General features: G+C 41.4%; 1 protein-coding gene across 2 annotated transcripts in view; it reads left to right on the top strand.

Moving 5' to 3' along the window:
* The window catches only part of PODXL2 (podocalyxin like 2), a 63436-nt gene that overhangs the window by 1331 nt on the left and 42209 nt on the right, over window positions 1-19896 (top strand). Inside the window, exon 1 of one of the 2 annotated variants that reach the window (XM_081850542.1) lies at window positions 13803-13827. The exons of the other annotated variant lie outside the window; for it this stretch is intronic. The gene's annotated coding sequence lies outside the window, so the exon portion shown is untranslated. Of the gene's footprint in view, window positions 1-13802; window positions 13828-19896 lie in introns of those variants that run through there. 2 annotated transcript variants of the gene reach the window in all.

The following is a 19896-nucleotide window of genomic DNA, read 5'->3' as shown; positions in this document are numbered from 1 at the left end:
TCAACCCTTATTGACCACCATTGGCCAGTGGGGTATCTTTCTATGAGGAAAGGTGTTTCTGTCATATGGGGGCCACATAATACTTACCTGTAGAAAACTGGTGAGAGTGTCTCAAAGGTAAGCATTTTGCCGTTCCATTTTAAGTTTTACTTTATGGTGCCATGGAAAGTCGTGAAGCACCTGCCCTGGCACCATATAATGGCTTCTTTGTGTGGTGGAGCAGGGAGTATGTCAGTCTAGGCAACCTGGAACTCTCTTGTCACGGAACAAAACTTTGCAATTCAGAGAGTTCTAGCCCAGTTTCAATGCTGTGAAATTCATTGCTGCTTCACACACCATATTGGGAAGTGATGTTATATCATGTGGCTACAAGAAGCAGGGAGCTACAAGAAACTGGAAATTCACTGCAGCCTATAGCCGTATAACACATGGTGGGGGGTGGGATGGGGGTGGAACATCAAATGTATTTATTCGGTGCCCACACTGCAAACAGTAGGTGATATTTTTCCACTGCTGTTCCTCTCCATTTCAGGGAGGAGGGGGGAATTACTATAGATTTCACTTGGACATTTGTGTGGCATAGTTGTGATGAGCATTGTGAATTAGCATGGAATTTACTAACGCCAGCAAAAAAATAAATTAAATATAGCGGTTAAGAAATGTGATTCAATTACCCTTTCACTGAAAAAAAAATGGCTAGTGAAGATTTGGCTGAAATGACAAAGTTAACTGCATAGACCCGTTTAAGAGATGGGCAGCAAGTAGAGACATTTGAGGGAAGATGGTTTCCTTTCAGTGACTTAATGGACCTAATATGTGTTTGGATATTCAGAATGCTGATCTACTGAGAGTTGTTGTTAATATGGATTTGTATTTTTCAGTAGTGTTGTTTATTGTTTTAGGGTGTTTTTTTAAGGGATGAACAAAGCATCCCTAGAGATTGTTGAAAATAGCCTTGATGTAGTACAGTTTCTGCGTGCCAAAGCTGAGTTAGGATTCCTGCATACTGTATTTTCCTCTAGGGACTGCATCCAGAATTACTTTGTACTGCACTGAGAATCATTTAACCCATAACATTGTCCTGTCACCTTTCCCCCCTTAGAGTATTTTGATTGTTTCTCTTTCACCAAAAATATGCTTGTCGAGAAGTCCTGATACCAAATTAGACTCTAGTTCTAAAGAGCCTAATCTGTAAATTTTGAAAAGGGGGGTGGGGTATTAATTAAAGCCGATTAAGTACAGAAGTAATTATAATTAGAATAGGTAGGAGGCCTGTGCTTCTAATTTTGTATAATCTCATTGGAGATATTTAAAGGTGGAGACCCCCTTCAAAAAAATAAAACGAAGAATGTTGGAAGGGGCTATTTTTCTTAATAATGTGAGTGGACAAGCTCAGTTTGTAATCTTAGTGAACAAAGTAAAATGGAACTTTGTAACAGACCATTAAACGTTTTCTTAAAAAATATAAAATTAATCAATACTTGGCAGCAATCGGCCTGGAAGAATGAAGACCATCTGGTCATTCTGCCAGTGATGGGATTGGAGCAGAGCATGGTCACCCTTCTGCTTGTAAATTGTATTTCATCTCTTAAGTATTGAGAATAGATCCTTCTGTAAAGAGACACAAGTAAAGTTATGTTAGCCATGTTGGCCCCTAAGGGAAAAAAAATCCAAAATCCATGTTAGAACAATATCTTTCTCAGGCCGTTCATAATATCACAAAAGAGTACACCAGCTTTAAAGTCCTGCAAAAATCTGTTATCAGACTAGATTGTTTATTTAAAAAGGGGGGAAAGGAGAGAAAACCTGGCTGGTGGTAACACCGTAAGTCTGCAACTAGTAGTGGCTTTTTAAAAAGAATATGGGAGAATGTAGCAGCCACTCAAATGATGCGCTTCTAGGGGTTATGCAGGCTACAGGCTTCACCAAGGTCTAGTGGGGAAGAAGAAACATAACTGGCTGATTCTCCATCTCTGAAAATACAAAAAACTGGCTGTTACCCAGGTTTATCTCCATCCACTAATGAAGCACACAGGTTCCTTCATGGGGGGGGGGGGTAGAATGACAAGAAACTAGGGCAGGAGTTCCTTAGGCATGGCACCACCACAGAAAAGGCCATGTTCCCTCCAGCCTAATCTCTTTTGGAGGAGGGGTATACAGCAAGACCTTGCAGCAGATATTACACTACAGGCAGGCTCATGCAGGAAAAAGATTTCATAAATTCTCTCCTCACTTAGGGCTTTATAGGTATGAACCATCACCTTGAATTTTCTGGTCACAAATTGGAATGCAGCACAGTTAAGCGAAAGGCCGGTGTAATATTGAAGCACACACTAGAAGACATTCTGCTCTAGCTGCAGTTTCTGAACCACCTATTATTTATTTAAATATTTCTATACCTTGATTTTGTAAAAAAATAAATACAGCCTATATAACATTACAATAAAGTCTTATAGAACCCAATGGAGCCATCTGGGATCCAACTTCTATCTAAAAAGTCTCTGTCACATGCTTCTTGGTGTGATCATAGAATATGGTAGAACTCTGGGACCTCAAACTGTTAGTTCATGTGGTGTTTCAACAAAGCCTTTAAATAAGTTTAACTGATTCCTAGCAATAGGTGTTTTTCTACAGGGGAGGCGACAGGACATCAACAAAACTGCTCAAAGGTATTTGATGCTGTGTTGTGTACTGTATAGGTAAAGCCATGTCATATTTCTTAGTCCTCCTACAACTCATGGCAGGTGATAGATGGGTTAACAAAACACAAATATATGCTTTCCATAGATGGCAGCAGGTTATAGACAAGACTGATTTGAAAACTCGGTGGGCAATCCAGTTATAAAATGGTTGATACAATCCTTGTGCCAAGTCCTCTTTCATTTAGTGAAAGTCTATTATTATTTTAAAAAAACAGTAAGGCAGAAGTGGAAGCCTGCAAAAAAAAAATCACAAATCCTTTCTGTTTGCATGCACACACTTACTCTTTGTATTCATGCATCCCTATTCACTCCATTTACATGTTATAATACTTGACTTCTTTCTCTGCACCCATTTCCAGTTTTCTGAGACAGCCCCCCCTTTTCTGAAAATTAGAGCTATTTTAAAAAATTGTGTTTTGCATACTTAATTTGTTTTATTATTCATTTATGTGATTTTAGGCTTGTAAAATAAAACAAATGAAGATAAAACAAAATAATAAAAAATCCAGCAAGACAAAATGCAGCATTAAAACAAAATCAAATAAGTCCAAAAGTAGATAAAATAAATTTGAGAATGTGTGTGGAAGGAATCAGCAGAGTTCAATTAAATGATTTAATGCAAGGATGGTTAATTCCTAGTTCAGTGGGCCTAATTCTGCCAACCAGTAACATTTTTCTGCCCTGATGGGGATGGAAATCACTCCCTCTCCTGTCAATTAGGTGAGTGGAGAGGGGACAATAACTACCCTTTAGCCAGTCTGTATGGATGGATTCCCTTGAAGCCCCCCAAAGTCTTGCTGCCTCTGATTTAAGAAGCTTGGGAAAATAAAAGGTCTTAGTGCCTGACCCAGAAAAGTAATCAAAGTTGGTGGCCAAGTAGACTTCTCCTGGGGGGACATTCCACAACTGAGGTGCCACTACTGAAAAGGCCCTTTCATCTCATCCATCTCTGTCTAGCCATAATTAAGTGCTCTAACATTTATTCAAAGCTTGCTTAACTTCACAAGTAGGCAAATAATAAATGTGGACCTGCAAAGAAACTCGGGGGGGGGGGGCAGGACAGGGCAGAAGGGAGAAAGGGCTTTCCCTCTTACCCTTCCTCTCACCGTCCTTTTTTTTTGACCAAATTTTATTGCTTTCCAAAAAAATTAACAAGTTCACATCAAATTAATTTGAATTTAATGCATACTTAAAAGTTGACTTCCCACCCTTCCTTGTTCTCCCTCGCTTGCTGCATTATAAAGCATTAATTTACCTGCTTACCAATTTATGATGCTGCTCATCTCACTGTCTTAATCCCTAAATCCCCATGTTAGCTTCAAGACTGTAAGGTTTGAGCTCACTCCTTGGACCTGAAATGCATAGTTTTGCCTTGGACTCGGGATCAATATGGCAGGCTGCATTCATCTCTTGCCCACAAGGCACTCTGTGCTCTTCAGTGGCGTAGGAGCCAAAGGGAGAACTGAGCTTCCTTTCTCTCCACTGTGGCCTCAAAGAAACTTTGGGGGCTTCTGCGAGGCTGAAGGGAAGCGAGTTGATGGACTGCATCTTAATTTCAACCACTCTAAACAGCCAAGTGTGACCGCTGGGACTAATGCCCGTATGCCGTCATCTTGTGGCCCTCCAGATGTGGAACTCCCATCAGCCCCATCCGCATGGCTGATAGTCAGGAATCATGGCTGTTGTAGTCTATCCACATCAGAAGAGCCACAGGTCCTCCCCCCCATGTATATAAATTTGGCCTTCACAAATCTTTGTTTATTGCAAATTGGGGGGGGGGGGGGCTGAAATATTGGTACAGACCATTTCTGTCCCTAAGTTATTAAGAGGTTGAGGGGTTGCCTTAAACATATGAGATTCACAGAAACAACAACGGTATTTTAGGTGTAGTTCAATACCTAACATAGTTTTGAGGTTGCCTTTAAGTTCAGCTCCACAGTTATGGGTTACTGAGATGAGGAAAGCTTGTTCCCATCCTTGGAACATGGTGGCCGTACTGAAGGGAGTGCTTTCATTAGGAAACATTGGCACATCCTTCTGGAACGGAAGCCCTGCCAGGCTGGAGGAACAAGACCGTTGTAACATTATAGTAGAAAGAGTGCATCAGACATTAAGTGTTAGGACATGTAATTTCTCCTGCCCCGCCCCATAAGCTTCTCCAAAATCTTCATTCCTTCCAATGCCTACAGAGGCATTGCAATCACCTCGCAAACGCTATCCCTGCTTTTTAATAGGGTTGTTAAATTCAGCAAATTAAAAAGTCATAGAACACTCCACAGCAGCTGTTGTTTGAAGACTCCAGATGTATAAGCTATTGGGAAATTGTAGCTGTGTTTGGACAATGATATTAAGCCAATATTGACAGGTATTTTGCTCATCCATGTAGCTCCTTCACTTCTCACTTTGTGACATGAGCAATCAAATCAGGAAGTTTCTATCCATAGCAATAATGTGGTTACCAGGCTCAGAACAAACAGGATATTATACCATATTCGAGCCATGGTTTTAATATCCCAGCTTGTTCTGAAGCTGCTGACCATAGTTTTCCAGGTTGGCTAATTAGATATTTCCTTGTTTAATTGTGGCTTGTGTGAAGGGGCAGAAGACTCGTTCATATTTCAGCTTATTAAATTGAGAGATATCATCCAGACTGAGTCCCTTTCCCCCCTTTACTTCTAACCATGGAAAGGAAAAAGCAATGTGCCTGGTTGATGGGACACCCAACGATCATGTTGTGAATGAAATATTTTCATCAGCTTTGATCAATGGGAATTGTTCTTAAGTAAATGGAAATAGGATTTTTCCATAGTTTCTCTGCAATTCCAGGCCAACGCTTCTAGAATGTAATAGGACATGGGTAGGCAAACTAAGGTCTGGGGGCTAGATCCGGCCCAATCGCCTTCTAAATCTGGCCCATGGACAGTCCGGGAATCGGCGTGTTTTTACATGAGTAGAATGTGTCCTTTTATTCAAAATGCATCTGTGGGTTATTTGTAGGGCCTGCCTGGTGTTTTTACATGAGTAGAATGTGTGCTTTTATTTAAAATGAATCTCTGGGTTATTTGTGGGACATAGGAATTCGTTCATTCCCCCCCCCCAATATAGTCCAGCCCACCACAAGGTCTGAGGGACCAGCCCCCTGCTGAAAAAGTTTGCTGACCCCCGTAATAGCACAATGCTAGAACTTTGTTGCAATGTTACTGAATAACTAGGATTGAATAACTAGGATGGTTTGCCCAGGTTCATCCCAGCAAAGGTAAGAGTCCCTTCCCTTAAAGTGGTGCCTTTAACTTCCCATAATGAGATCTTCCATCTGCCAGGCACAAGATTGATCTCGGTCCTTGAGACTCCCTGGGGTTCTCATTCACGTAATGGCTCCTAAATAATTTTATGGTGATGAGAGGTAGCAGATGCAATCTGCTGCTAACTAAATTCTTAGCCTAATTAATAATCAGTGAAGGTTGTGGCCGTTCAAATTCTTGGTCTGATTTTCCTGCTGCTACTGGGAACACGGATTTTATTTCACCAGAGGTCACATCTACATCACATTTTGAATACACATTTAGAGCACTTTACTCCCCTTAAAGAGTCCTGGGAACTCTAGTCCCTAATCCTGGTAATTGTAGCACTATAAGAGGTAAACTACAGTTCCCAGAATTGCTTTGGGGGAAACCATGGGCTTTAAATGTCCTTTAAATGTATGGTGTGGATGTGATCTATAGTGAGGATGGGTTCTATTGCCACAATAGGTAGCCTCAAGTTTTCTCTGGGAACTTAAGTTTATTTCTGGAATTAGCGGAACAGGAATTACACCGCTATTGGAAAAGTTATATTGGAAACTGAGGGTAAAAATGTGCTGCAGGCTGTGTTTAAGCCTGCCACTCTGATGGCATAGTAGCAGACATTCCTCAGCTAAGCTACATGGAAGTTGATTATGTTTACTACACAGTTTGGATAAATGAGCACTAGAGATGAGACCTTTCTACAGAAGGACATCTCTTTTCCTTCCTCGGTCTCCCTGTTCTTTTGTGTACAGTGCTGTGAGATTCCAGAGGGTGTTAAATGCATCTTCCTCCCTTCGGCTATCTTGCTTGACTAATTCCTTGTTAGTTAATCTGCTCGACTCCAGCAAATTGGGATGGCTGCACATCCAACGCAGTCAATCTTTCTAAGGAACCATTTCTTTAATTATAGGCACCCGAGGTTTAAATAACTATATTCATACTCCAAGGGAGAGCTCCAGGTGACAGAGTATGAATTAGAGCGCACATTCCTCCCTTGTGCTTGAAATGAGCAACAGCCTTGTAGGATGTTGTGGATAAATAGGCAAAATGGGAGCACTGAAATTGGCCAAAAGGAAACCTATATGGTCTCCTAGAGCCCAAAGGCTGTGCGATTTGCTCTCAGTTCTCAATGGTACAGTGATTTGAATGAGCCGTCCCCAAAGAATAAGGCTAACATATCTCATTTACATGAATATAGCTTGGGGGGATTCACACATGAGGCAAGGGGTAGCTGGGATTGCAAATCTTACTGCTTCTGGATTGTGCTTGTCACTTGCAGAAGCATCCAAATACTTTCTCTTCACCAACTCTCCTTCATATGATCTGACAGGAAACTAGTGGGCAAGAGGACCCAGAAAAACACTGTGTTGTGGCTGGGACTATTGCCTTCCCTGTAGCTCCCTGTGTTGTTTGAGCAGCCTACTGAGCCAACGCTTTTCCTACCGACTACACTGCAGGTCTAGGAGAGGACCATTGCATTGTTCTTCTCCATCAGAAATAGGGAAGGGTGCCTTCACAACCCTCTGTGGGCAGTACTGGACCTTTAGTGGAGGTTGCTCATTGGCTGTGAGTCCTGGAAGACCTGCTCCCTGGCCTTGCAGGCCCCTGCCTGGCCTGGTGAGGTCCTGACTGACACCCAGTTGCAAAAGCTGAGGCTGCTGAACAGACTCTTGGGTTGGGGTATTGGTGGGGGGGGGGTTACTGTTGCTGATACTAATTTTTTGTATCTTCTTTTGATGTATGTGGAAATTGTTCAGTTTGGTTGTGTACTTTTTCATGTGTTTTATTTATTACTGATGACTACTTCTGCTATATTTGTAATTATGTAATTTATTTCATGTTGTAAGCTGCTTTGAGCATGGTTTTCACTATGAAAAGGTGGCGATGAAAATGAAATGATTTATGTATGTATCTACGTACGCTCTGTTTTCCTGCAAGTGTACGGGATCTCTGCTGCCCTCACTCATCTTTAGGTTCTTGGGATATCCATGCATAGACATCCTACTTAGAAACAAATAGATGAGTGTGCTCCTTTATCTCTTGCAATGGAAAAATCGGGGGGTGGGGTCTGCTAGCAGTTTCTTTCCACATAGGCTGACAAAGAGGTGGGATTATAATTCCAAAAACCCCAGGATTTTTAAAAAATGCAAAATCAGTTCTAACAATCTGCTGGTTTACAGTCTTGTGTGCCACTAGTCAATATTCCTGTGTCCCCTACACAACATCATGGGTTGTTAAACTGACATTTGCTTCCCTGCTTTTTGCTACTAGCCCAGAAAATATACAGGGCTCCTGGGAATGTGGGTGTGCTAGAATCTCTGTGGGGTGCCTGCCTCTCTCCCGGCTTGGTCTGTGCCAGAGGAATGCTGACCTCTCGCCTATGTTTTCTGCAGTCCTAATTAGAAGTGATTGCTCTGCTGGGCTTCCTAATCCTGCATTCAGAATGTTCTACTAATAAATGAGAGACTGGCAGCAAAAGTCGGGGGGGGGGGTTGTAGATATAGGGGTGCAGGACTCATTTCCTATAGAGAAGGAACCAGGGTCAGATGCTTTGGAATAATCATAGGGAGATAGACAAAAGGGCTCTGTCTGGGCTCTGAGCTCTCTCTGTGTTCACAGGCGGAAGCCACTGAGATTGTGGCTTTCTTGGTGCAAACCTGCAATTCTGGTGAGCCTCCAACATTGTGCGTGCAATCTGCACTACGCCCTGCACCGCCAACGTGGAGCAGCAGGATGTCAGCCCAATAAGCACCACGGACACGATTGCAGGAGCCGCTTAAGCGTGGAGTTTCCTCGTACTGCACCATTTCTTTGTCAAGACAAACGGCTCATCGGGCACCTGCTTTTTTTCACTGCGGAAGAAGCGTGTCAAATCACGATGGCACAACATTTCTGCCGACTGAGGGATTTTAAAAATATATAGTTAAGCTGTGATAAACTGCAGGAAACAATAGCTTGGAAGAGGGTGCAAGGATCGTAAAGCCCACAGGCAGCTCCTCACTTTTCATGTAGCCAGATTTTCTCCTTTCTAACCATTAGAAATGTTCCTCCATTACTCAGTTGGGAATAAAATGAAACTCTCAACCACCCCTGCTCTCATTCTGTATGAAAGAACACAGATAATAGCATAGGAAAGGTGATCATGGGTTGGCAATGTGTTTGCTTTTAGCGCTACTTCTGGATTGGTTTTGCAGCCCTCTGCCTGTAAGAATTGTTCTGCTTGATGGTGCTAAAGACCTGTCTGTTGTGGAGGCAATGCACTGGGGCAACAGGGGCCAGATACCACCATAACGTTCACAAATAAGAGCACAATGGGTTCAACCACCCCATTTCTTTCCAGCTTCTCGTAATCAGTTATACTGCCTTTGGACCTGGAAGTTCCATTCTTCTTTATTATGTCTGATAGCCATTGACAGACCTTCCTCCACAACCTTGCCTAATCCTCCTGGGGGAGTGGGTGGGTGCAAAAATCTAAACTTCCTGTGCTAATGGATTCCATAAGCCAATTACACATTTGTGTGAATAAATAGTTTGTTCCATTTTTCCTGTATTTTTTGCCTGCCAGTTCCACCAAATCCGTGCGGAGCCGCTGTATTTTCTATAAATGATTCACTATTTCCCCACTGTAGCTTAACTCACTGCTATCCTGCCCTCAAGTTTTCTCCCTGACAATGTGTAACAGAAGTTCCTTGGGATCTCTGCCTGCCTTTTTCCACCAGTAGCTTGTATATCAGGGGACATCAGTGGCAGATGCTTCTTTTAGCTGATCATTGTTCCCCTGTCTCAAGTGATTATCAATAAATGACCGTTTTGGACCGAGCTCCCTATTTTGAATAACATCTGCTGGACAAATGCTTGGGCACAAATTTGGAGAGCCTCTCAAATGAAAGCGAGATATAAACTGAAGCAGGTTAGCATGGGGTCCTTCTATGAGGTCCTACCCCCCAGTTGGCATAATCTTCACTTGTAGTTTGTTCTGAATGAGGTATTTTATCTCAAGCAGCAGATATTGAGGTACTATAAAGAACAGGAATAGCTGTTCGAGTTCATTTACACAAAAAATTGTGCCCCTCAGTAACACTCAAGTATGGCAGTAGTTACCGCCTGCTGCCTCCACTTTTATTCTTCACTGATATATGTAGGAGATAGTCACTGTGTCAAAATCTGAGTGGACCAATATTTGTGTTTCCCATCACCTTCATCAAAGCTGCTGTTCCTCAGGCAGTGAAACTGGGACAATGAGGCCTGCGTCTTCTGCCTTTCCTAACTCTTTGTCTTGTGAACCTAGAAGAATGACTTTTATTTTGTACTGTGTATCTCTGTGTGGCAGGAATTTGCCAGAGGACAATGTTTTTACTCTGGAAGGAAATTCCTTATTTATTATATGTATTTGGGGCAGTTTAATTACACTTGCTGCTCTGACATTGCTCTGGTTCATAGGCTAAGTTGGTAAGGATGTGTTGAATTCCTGGCTAAGGGCAGAGAGGCTTAAGTGCTTCCACACCAGCCTTTTTAATAAATCAATCAATAAATATTATTTTTCTTTTCCCCCCTACACCAGACTTTTTATCCAGTGTTGCTCATTCATCTCTGAAACAGATGACATTCCTTCCAAACCATTGCATTCCTATCTCTCTCCCCTATTTGTTTTTTTTTAAAATGGCATTAATATAGCCTTTGTTTGTTATATTTCTTTCCTCCTAAACATCGTAGACTCCACGTTATCCACTTGAACCTCACAATTATCTAAAGCTGCTTTGTCGGTCTTTTTATTCTAAAAAGGGTGGGGAATCTCAGACCTGAGGGCTGAATGGAACACCCCAAGCCAGGCCACACACCCTCTCCAGCCATATCGCCTATGAGTCCTTATTTGCATCTTCCTTGGGTGTTTTTGCTGGCCTGGAATGTGTTCTTGAGCTCTGATAATGCTTCTTGGTTGTGTAGATGGCAAGATGACAGAGGTGTGTGTGTGTTGGGAAAAGGCCCTGCTGTACAAAGGTAACATTTACCTTCATTACTCCACCCACCTTTTCCTCTGGAAGGATGCTCAGGAGGTTCCTCACCCCTGTTCTAATGCAGCTTAAATAATATTTGGACCCCCATTTTCTGCACCTAAGATAAGCTAAATGTTCCCTGCTCATTTTGTTATACGTAGCTGGTACTGGTATCTTCCCCCCCCTCCCACCATGAATGTGTGATTCAGAAATATCCTTACTGACCATGAGTTTGTAAAAAAAAAAAACACTTCTTTTCTCAGTCCCTTAACCAACATAACTCCTATTAGCAGGAGACTCAAATCCTTTGTAAGAGGCAGTCCTAAGATTATTGGCAGCTCTTGCAATCTGACTCTTTCAGTGTATATGGGAGTCCCTGCATGGTGTGTGTTGAGTGAGCTCACTGAGCGGGGAGCAGATGGCACCAATTAGCAGTGCCCCCAAAGTCAGCTCACACCCTTCTGGACATACCTTGATATCTGTGGATCCAGTTGAACATGTGAAGCCCCACACCCCTCAAAAAAAGTGTGTGTGTGTTGAGGAGCTTCTCTGCAGTCAGAAGAACCCTGCACCAACTGATTGGAAAGCACAGCCAGATGGATGTGCTATGGTTGGTGAGGCAGCTAGCCGCCTCAGTGCATGCGGGTTTTTGCCTGTTTGTTTTGTGGGTAAAGAGCTTTACTTCTCTTCCTATTGGTGTGACCCTGGGAAAAGTAGGAAGGCAGATGGTTTCAAGGCTTCCAACCTCATAGGCATTTCTGTTCCTGGTCATCATCTGTGGCTGTAGGTTGGAGACTATAGGTGTGAAAGTGCCCCTCATCTTCCCCTAGGAAAAGGACTTGTCTTATCCTCATTCCAAGTTTTCGGAGGGAGCTTGCCCCCTCTAGCTCACTGGCTCGTGGCCAAATGAGATTTTTTTAAATGCCTGCTGCTTCCCTCATACGCAGGACATGTTGTTAGCACATTTCATCCTTACATTATTATAGTTGGAGGTAGTGTGTGTTGTGTGTGGTGGCATTCTCTCCAGTATATGCTTACTATAGGACTCCTTTCATTATTTATTAATGCATTGTTAATTATTACATCCACCTTTCCTCGAAGGTAGTCAGGGTGGGGTGCACAGTTTATTTCTTTCCATTACATCCTCAAAACAGTCCCGCAACCTGGGTCAGGCTGGGAGAGTGCCAGATCACCCAGTGAGCTTCCTAGCTGAGTGGGGAAATGAACCTGAGTTTCTCAGGTCCTGTTTGTTATTACTTTGATGGCTGTATGACACATTTCACTTGGAAACAGAAAATCCATATAAGAGAAATCCAATTTAGCCCCACATGTCAGGGAATTCAGCAAGCTAGTGGGAGAAGCTAATTTTGGGATATAATCAATCAGTATTGGGGGTGTATTTTAGTTAAGAGGTTCAACCATTATGCCATACTGTGGGGTTTTGTTTTGTTTTGTCCTGGATGCTGGCTCTGAGAGTTGCCTTGGTTGGTGGCTATGAAGATAGTCAGCTAAGAGGAGAAATTTGAGGAGAGGATTATGATGGCACTGCCACATGATAATAATGCTGGGGTCCTCCCTGCCACAGCATAGCCTCTGTGGATTTAATGATGCTTTCAGACACCCCCATTGGCAGGATTGGATTAGATGACCCCTGGGGTCCCTTCCAACCCTACAGTTCTATGATTCTTTTTATTTATTTAAGTGCAGGCTTTGGGGGGGCGTTTGGTTGCCCGTTTTGGGAGAGTGCCTACCTTTTTTGTCTGCATTTTATTTGTTTTTGGTTTTTGCAGGGGAAGGGTATAGGTGTTTTGCCTGTTTTGGGGTGCATTCTGAGAAATTTCATGGTTTTTGTAACAGATTTTCAGATGCAGCCCCCAATCTCAAAAAGGTTGGGGACTCGCACAGCTGGGCCCAGGAGGTTTCAGGGCAAGAGTACTAAAGTTGTAGAGAGGAATACAGTGCCAGATGCCTGTGCATGTGTCTGTCTTTATAATTTCGCAGGGAAACTCACTTGTCAAAGGCTCTCCTGCTTTTCAGCGTTGTGCTTTGTGTAACCTCATTTCTTACATTCTAGTCAGTGACACTCACGTTCCATTACACTGAAGTGTGTTCCCCATTCTGGGGTTGCCATATGGCAGGCTGTAAACCAATTAGTCCCTCTCTTTTGGCTGCCTGGCTTGGCTTGGCTTGTTTGCTTCTTTAGCTCTGCTTCAGTGTTACGCCATGGGCAATCCTAATTATTTCAAATGGAAAAGTTAACACAGGCATTGGCAACCTCAGGTCTGTTTTCATCCCTCTGTGCTTAGGCCTTAAGAGGCTGCCATGGCGTGCTGGCAAGTGTGTTTGTTCTGCGCAACACGTGGCTTTTTCAGCGTAGGCCTGTACACTATATAACACTTCTAGGCCCTTTGCCCATACATATCCCTTAATGATCTTCAGTTTCTAGCCTATTGGCATCCTTTCTACAGGCTTTTAATCAACTTGTTGTCATTGTGTCCCCCCCCCCAATGCCCTGGACTTTCTTCCATGCCTTTTCTGGATTCTTGAGCTTAGTCTCACTTTGCCTCCTCAGCCTAGACCAGGCCCCTGACATGGCTCCAACACTAAGCCTCTTGACTCGTTCAGTCCCCCTGCCCAACAGGTGGTTCCTCCTGATAGGTTTCCTTTTGGCTTTACAACTGGCCTAGTGTTTCCTTGGAGTTTTGTCCTTTGCTCTGTTAACTGTGTCACTGCTTTGGGGATAACCTGCATCTGCTGTCCTTTGGGAATGGGCTCCCCCCCACCATGCCACAGCTGTTCATCTGAGGAACAAGTCTCCCTTTCTTTGACAGCCATCCTGTGTAAAATGTATGCTACAATCCTACCGCTGTAGTCTTCTTGCTGCTGTTCGCAGAATTTTGATTTCCTTTTTATTCCCTGGTAGCTTATTTTTACAGAAGAACTGACCTCGGCTGCACCCACTTTGCCAGCTGAATTCTGTGAGCGATTCCCACAATCGCTAAAACTGTGATAAAGCTCCTCTCATTCCTGTCTTCTCCTCCTCCCCCTAACTGTGCCGTGATATGACTTTTAAATAGTTGGAAGGCAATTTGAGTCACACATTCACCGCCTTTTCATGCCTTGTGATAAGCTTCGCCTATGCTGGCCATGATGGTTAAGGTTTGGCCAGCTTCACTTTACTTGGTTCCATTGTATTTTTTTTTTTTTTTAAATAATTTTTATTGATTTTACAACATAAACAAAAAACAAATAAACATAACACGACTTCCCCAAACCTCCCCTTCCCTGCATCCAAATTTTAAAATTTTTTAGCAATTCTTCATCCCATTTTTATATTTAATTCTCTTTAAAAAAATTCTATTTTATAAATTTCAATTTATAGCTGTAATTCTTTGTATCCAATCCCTTGACATCTTAACATTCCGAAATTTTACAACAATTTTTAAGATAGATTTTAAATTTTTTCCAGTCCTCCTCCACTGTCTCTTTCTTCTGGTCACGAATTCTGCCGGTCATCTCTGCCAATCCCATAAATTCAGTCACCTTGGTCTGCCATTCTTCCAGAGTAGGTAATTCTTTAGTCTTCCAATACTTCGCCAAAAGGATTCTTGCTGCTGTTGTTGCATACATAAAAAAGGTCCTATCTTTCTTTGGTACCAATTGGCCGACCATGCCCAGGAGAAAAGCCTCCGGTTTCTTTACAAATGTCCACTTAAGGATTTTCTTAATTTCATTATAGATCATTTCCCAGTAGGCCTTAATCTTTGGGCAGGTCCACCAAAGGTGATAAAAAGTTCCTTCACATTCATTGCACTTCCAACAATTGTTATTGGGCAAATGATATATCTTTGCAAGCTTGACTGGAGTCATGTACCACCTATAGATCATTTTCATTATGTTCTCTTTCAGGGCACTGCATGCCGTAAATTTAATACCTGTGGTCCATAACTGCTCCCAGTCAGCAAACATAATATCATGACCAATATCCTGTGCCCACTTAATCATAGCTGATTTAACCGTTTCATCCTGTGTATTCCATTTTAGCAGCAGATTATACATTCTAGACAAATTCTTGGTATTGGGTTCTAGCAATTCTGTTTCTAACTTTGACCTCTCCTTCTGAAATCCTAGTTTTCTGTCCTGCTTAAAAGTTTCATTGATCTGGAAATAATGTAACCAATCTCGAACTTTAGGTTTCAATTTCTCAAAACTCTGTAGTTTCAACTTTTCACCATCATATTCTATAATTTCACAATATTTTGGCCACTCTGTATCCATATTCAGTCTTTTTACCGCCTTAGCTTCCATTGGTGACAACCACCTGGGGGTTTTACTTTCAAGCAAATCTTTATATCGATTCCATACATTATACAATGCTTTCCTAACAATATGGTTTTTAAAATTTCTATGTACCTTTACCTTGTCATACCATAAATATGCATGCCAACCAAAACTATTATCATAACCTTCCAGGTCCAGAATGTCTGTATTCTCAAGAAGTAGCCATGGTTTCAGCCAGCAAAAAGCCGCTGCTTCATAATAAAGTTTTAAGTCCGGCAGGGCAAAGCCCCCTCTATCCTTTGCATCAGTCAAAATCTTAAATTTTATTCTGGGTTTTTTGCCCTGCCAGACAAATTTAGATATATCTTTCTGCCACTTCTTGAAACAGTCCATCTTATCTAAAATTTGCAATGTCTGGAACAGAAATAACAATCTCGGCAATACATTCATCTTGATAACAGCAATTCGGCCTAACAAGGAAAGTCTCAATCTTGACCATATATCGAAATCTTTCTTCACTTCGGCCCAGCATTTCTCATAATTGTCTTTAAATAGGTTCACATTCTTAGATGTTAAATTCACCCCCAGATATTTTACCTTTTTAGTAATTTCCAAACCAGTTTCTCTTTGAAAACTATCTTTTTCCCCCACCGTGAGATTTTTTTCCAACACCTTTGTCTTATGTTTATTTAATTTAAAACCTGCTACCTGACCAAATATTTCAATAAGTTCCAAAACTCTTTTTGTACTGGTTTCTGGCTGTTGTAATGTCAAGACTAGATCATCTGCAAATGCTCTTAACTTATAATGTTTAGTTCCGACCTGTATACCTTTAACCAGCTGGTCTCTTCTAATCATATTTAGGAAAACCTCCAGTACCGATATAAACAATAGAGGGGAAATTGGGCATCCCTGTCGTGTCCCTTTCTCTATTGGAATTTCGTCCATAACCATACCATTTACAATTAGTTTGGCCTTTTGCTCAGAGTAAATTGCACTTATACCATTTTCAAAGTTTTTGCCTACCCCCATCCCTTGGAGATTCCTCTTCATAAAGCTCCAACAAATATTGTCAAAGGCTTTCTCTGCATCCACAAAAATCAAAACAGCTTTTCTATTTATGTCAGTTTCCAGAAGTTCTAAAATGTCTATAATATTCCTCACATTGTCTGACAATTGCCTGCCTGGTAGAAAGCCAGTTTGGTCCCTGTGAATCTCCTCTAACAAAACTTTTTTGAATCTTTTTGCTAAAATGTCTGCAAAAATTTTATAATCCACATTCAAGAGTGATATAGGGCGGTAATTCTTAACTTGATGTTTCTCAGTTTCTGTCTTCGGTATAAGTGAGATGAATGCTTCCTTCCACGATTCGGGAGCCTTTTTCCCTTCCAAAATTTGATTGCAAACTTCTTTCAATGGTTGTATTAACCAATCCTTCAGTGCTTTATAGTATCTCGCAGTTAGTCCATCTGGTCCTGGTGATTTTCCCAGCTGCATATCCTGAATGGCGCTCTCTATTTCTTGATCTGTAATTTTCTCATTTAAACTCCTTCTATTATTTTCAGAGATTTTTGGTAAGCCGTATTTTCCAATAAATTCTTCTATCTCCTGTTCGTTTTTTGGCCCTTGTCTGTATAATTTCTTGAAGAAACTTTGAAAACAATTACTTATCTCATTTGGTTTATTAATAGACTTCCCATCTACTTCGAGTGATGTCACTGTGTTCAATTTTTGCCTCTTTTTCAATTGCCAAGACAGTAGCTTCCCACATTTATCTGCGGACTCAAAAGTCTTTTGTCTCATTTGTTTAATTTTCCATTCTATTTCCTGATTCATCAATTCCATGTATTGTGTTTGATAGAATTTTATTTCTCTTAGTATCTCTTGAGATTTAGGCTTAGATCTCAATTTCTTCTCCCCTTCTTTTATTAGATTCCAAATTTTCTCTTTCTTCTCATTCTGTTTTTTCCTCTTTATTGAATTCTGTTGTATTAGGAAGCCACGCATCACGGCTTTACTTGCATCCCAAATAACTCTTTTTTCAGTGTCTGATCTCAGGTTAATCTCGAAGTAGTCTTTAAGTGTCTTTTGAGCCTTTTTACAAATTTCTTCATCTCCAAAGAGAGTGTCATTCATTCTCCATCTAAAGGTTCCAGCTGTTGTCAGTTTCATTTCCATCTTGACAGCATTGTGGTCAGAACAGGTCTTTGGGCAGATTTCTACTTTTTTAACTTTTGATGCCAGATTACTAGAAGTCCATATTTGATCAATTCTAGTCCATGTCATTTTTGCTTCAGAGAAGAAGGTCCCCTCCCTTTCCAGAGGGTTCCTAGTTCTCCAAATGTCAATCAGGTCCATAGTGTCAGTCAGTTCAAAGAATGTCTTTGGTAGTCTTCCATCATTAGATATTATTTGTCTTTGGGCCTTGTCCATGTTTGTGGAGACAACTCCATTCATATCACCCATCATTATAATTTTAAAGTCCAAAAAGTCCATTAAAGTCTCATGCAACTTCTTGAAGAATTCAGCCTTCCCCTCATTTGGTGCATATACTCCAACAATCAAAATCTTTTCTCCATGAATTTGAATTTCCACTGCCAGGTATCTTCCTTGGTCATCCTTAAAGATCAGTTTTGGTTCAAATTTTTCCTTGACATAGATCACAACTCCTCTTTTCTTAACTCTATCTGATGAAATAAATTCTTGTCCTAATCTCTTATTTGTTAAAAGTTTTCTATGTGTCCTGGCAATGTGAGTTTCTTGTAGACAGATTACATCTAGATGTTCCTTCTTTAATAGATGGAATACTTGACCCCTTTTTCGAGGGTGGTTCAAACCATTACAATTCCAGCTGAAGAGTTGCAGAGACATTTTTGTTACTGGGTAGCTCTTCCACCGACTGCACCAAGTTGTTGTTCCTCCTCGGTCGGTGCTCGGTTCAGTCCAAATGATAGATTTGAAATGTCCGGTACTTCCCCCTCACTAACAGTTCCTTTCTGAAGATCCTCTTGATTTCTTTCCAAAAAGAGTTCTTTATCCTGGTTTGTTTTTATTTTAATTTTCTTCCCTTTAAAGTTAAAGGACAACCCTTGTGGAAATTCCCACCTGAATGGGATATTATTCTGTTTAAGTAGATCAACTAATTCTTTAAATTGAGATCTAACCTCCAAAAAGTATTTAGGAATATCCTTGAAAATCTGGATCTGAGAATTTTTAATGACCAAGGCCTTCTGGAAATGTAGGTTCAGTATTTTGTCTCTTTGTTCCTTTGATCCCAAGGTAATTAAACAGTCTCTTGGCTTCTTCCCTTGCTTCCTGCCAATCCGAAAGGCTGAGGTTATCACAAATTCATCTTCTTCTCCATCTAACTCATCATTCCAAAAATCTTGAAATTTATCTGTGAGGAATTCCCCAAGCTTGTCCTCTTCCTCTTCTGGAACCAGTCTTAATTTCAGGTTCTTGCTTTTCCTTTCCAGTTCTAGTAGGGCTAATGCTGTATCATGTTCATGTACTTTTTTTGCAATAGGCGCAAACTTTCCTTTGGTTTCTTCGGCAGTAGACCTAGCACTCTCAGCTATTCTCCTTGTTTCCGTAGACTCTTGAACCAAACGGTTTATAGAATCTGTATTAGATGAGATTGTTGTTGTGTTCAGGTCTAGTCTTGTTGTCAGCTCCGTCAGTTTCTTAGAGTTCTCTGTAGACTGTTTAGTAAGTTCTGCAGATTGCTTGGTGAGTACTTCTAATGACTGATTTATTTTGAGCAGAGCCTGTGTCATTGACTCCATTGATGCTGCTGTTATTTTTTCTTGTGCAGCTGCTGCTCCTGATAAAGAACCTCTTTTTTGAGCTTGTTTTTGAGCCTGCTTTGTTTTACTTCTTGTTGAAATTTCTTCTGGCGGGTTGCTCATAACTCAAGGTCATTCACACAGGAAAGTTGCAAGTGGAAAATCCCGCTGGATACACCGTAATACAACTGAAGCCCTCTAGAGGAGGCAATTGTAACCATCCAAAGGCACCCACAACAAAGAAACAGAAAGTCCAAAGGCAAAAGTCCCACTAAGAGTCTTTAATTTGTAGCACTTTACTGTTAAAATTGTAATCCACCAAAGTCCCGTTAATATGTTTCAAATAAGTCTTATTTTGTAACCACTGTCTTTTGACAGCTCACTTGACAGTTCCTTTTTCAGGCGATCGCTGCTCCGGCAGCCTGACCAGAAGTGTCAGCAGCAGAGGTTTTTTATTCCTTATCCCTTTCTTTTGCAGGTTAAATTAATTCTGTTTCCTCCCCCCCTTCTCCTGCACTACAGGGGGGAGATCCTTTCGATGTCTGGTTTAATAAGAGTTAAAAGGAAAGTCCGTTTAATCACAGCTCAGTCTTTCATTGCTCCGTTAATCATGCAGATCCGGGAGGCTGACTTCCTTAATTTTTGCCTTCCCGTTTTCAGCCAAATCTTCTAGATTTTTAAGTCCCGTTTTTAATTTTGCGTTCTTACTCACGGGTATTGTTGTTGCCAATCTTTAGTTTCAGAAAGGAATCGGCGCTCTCCGTTAATGGCGACGCGGCTTCACTCCGTAAGCTGGGTAGCGATCCTCAGCACCGCGCTCACCCCGATGCCGCTCCGGAGCCTTTAAAAA

Source organism: Podarcis erhardii, assembly GCF_964252035.2.
Source record: "Podarcis erhardii genome assembly, chromosome: 2".
In the NCBI taxonomy this organism is placed as follows: Eukaryota; Metazoa; Chordata; class Lepidosauria; order Squamata; family Lacertidae; genus Podarcis; species Podarcis erhardii.
The sequence above is the reverse complement of the archived record's forward strand: the minus strand, read 5'-3'. Positions and strand labels throughout refer to the sequence as shown.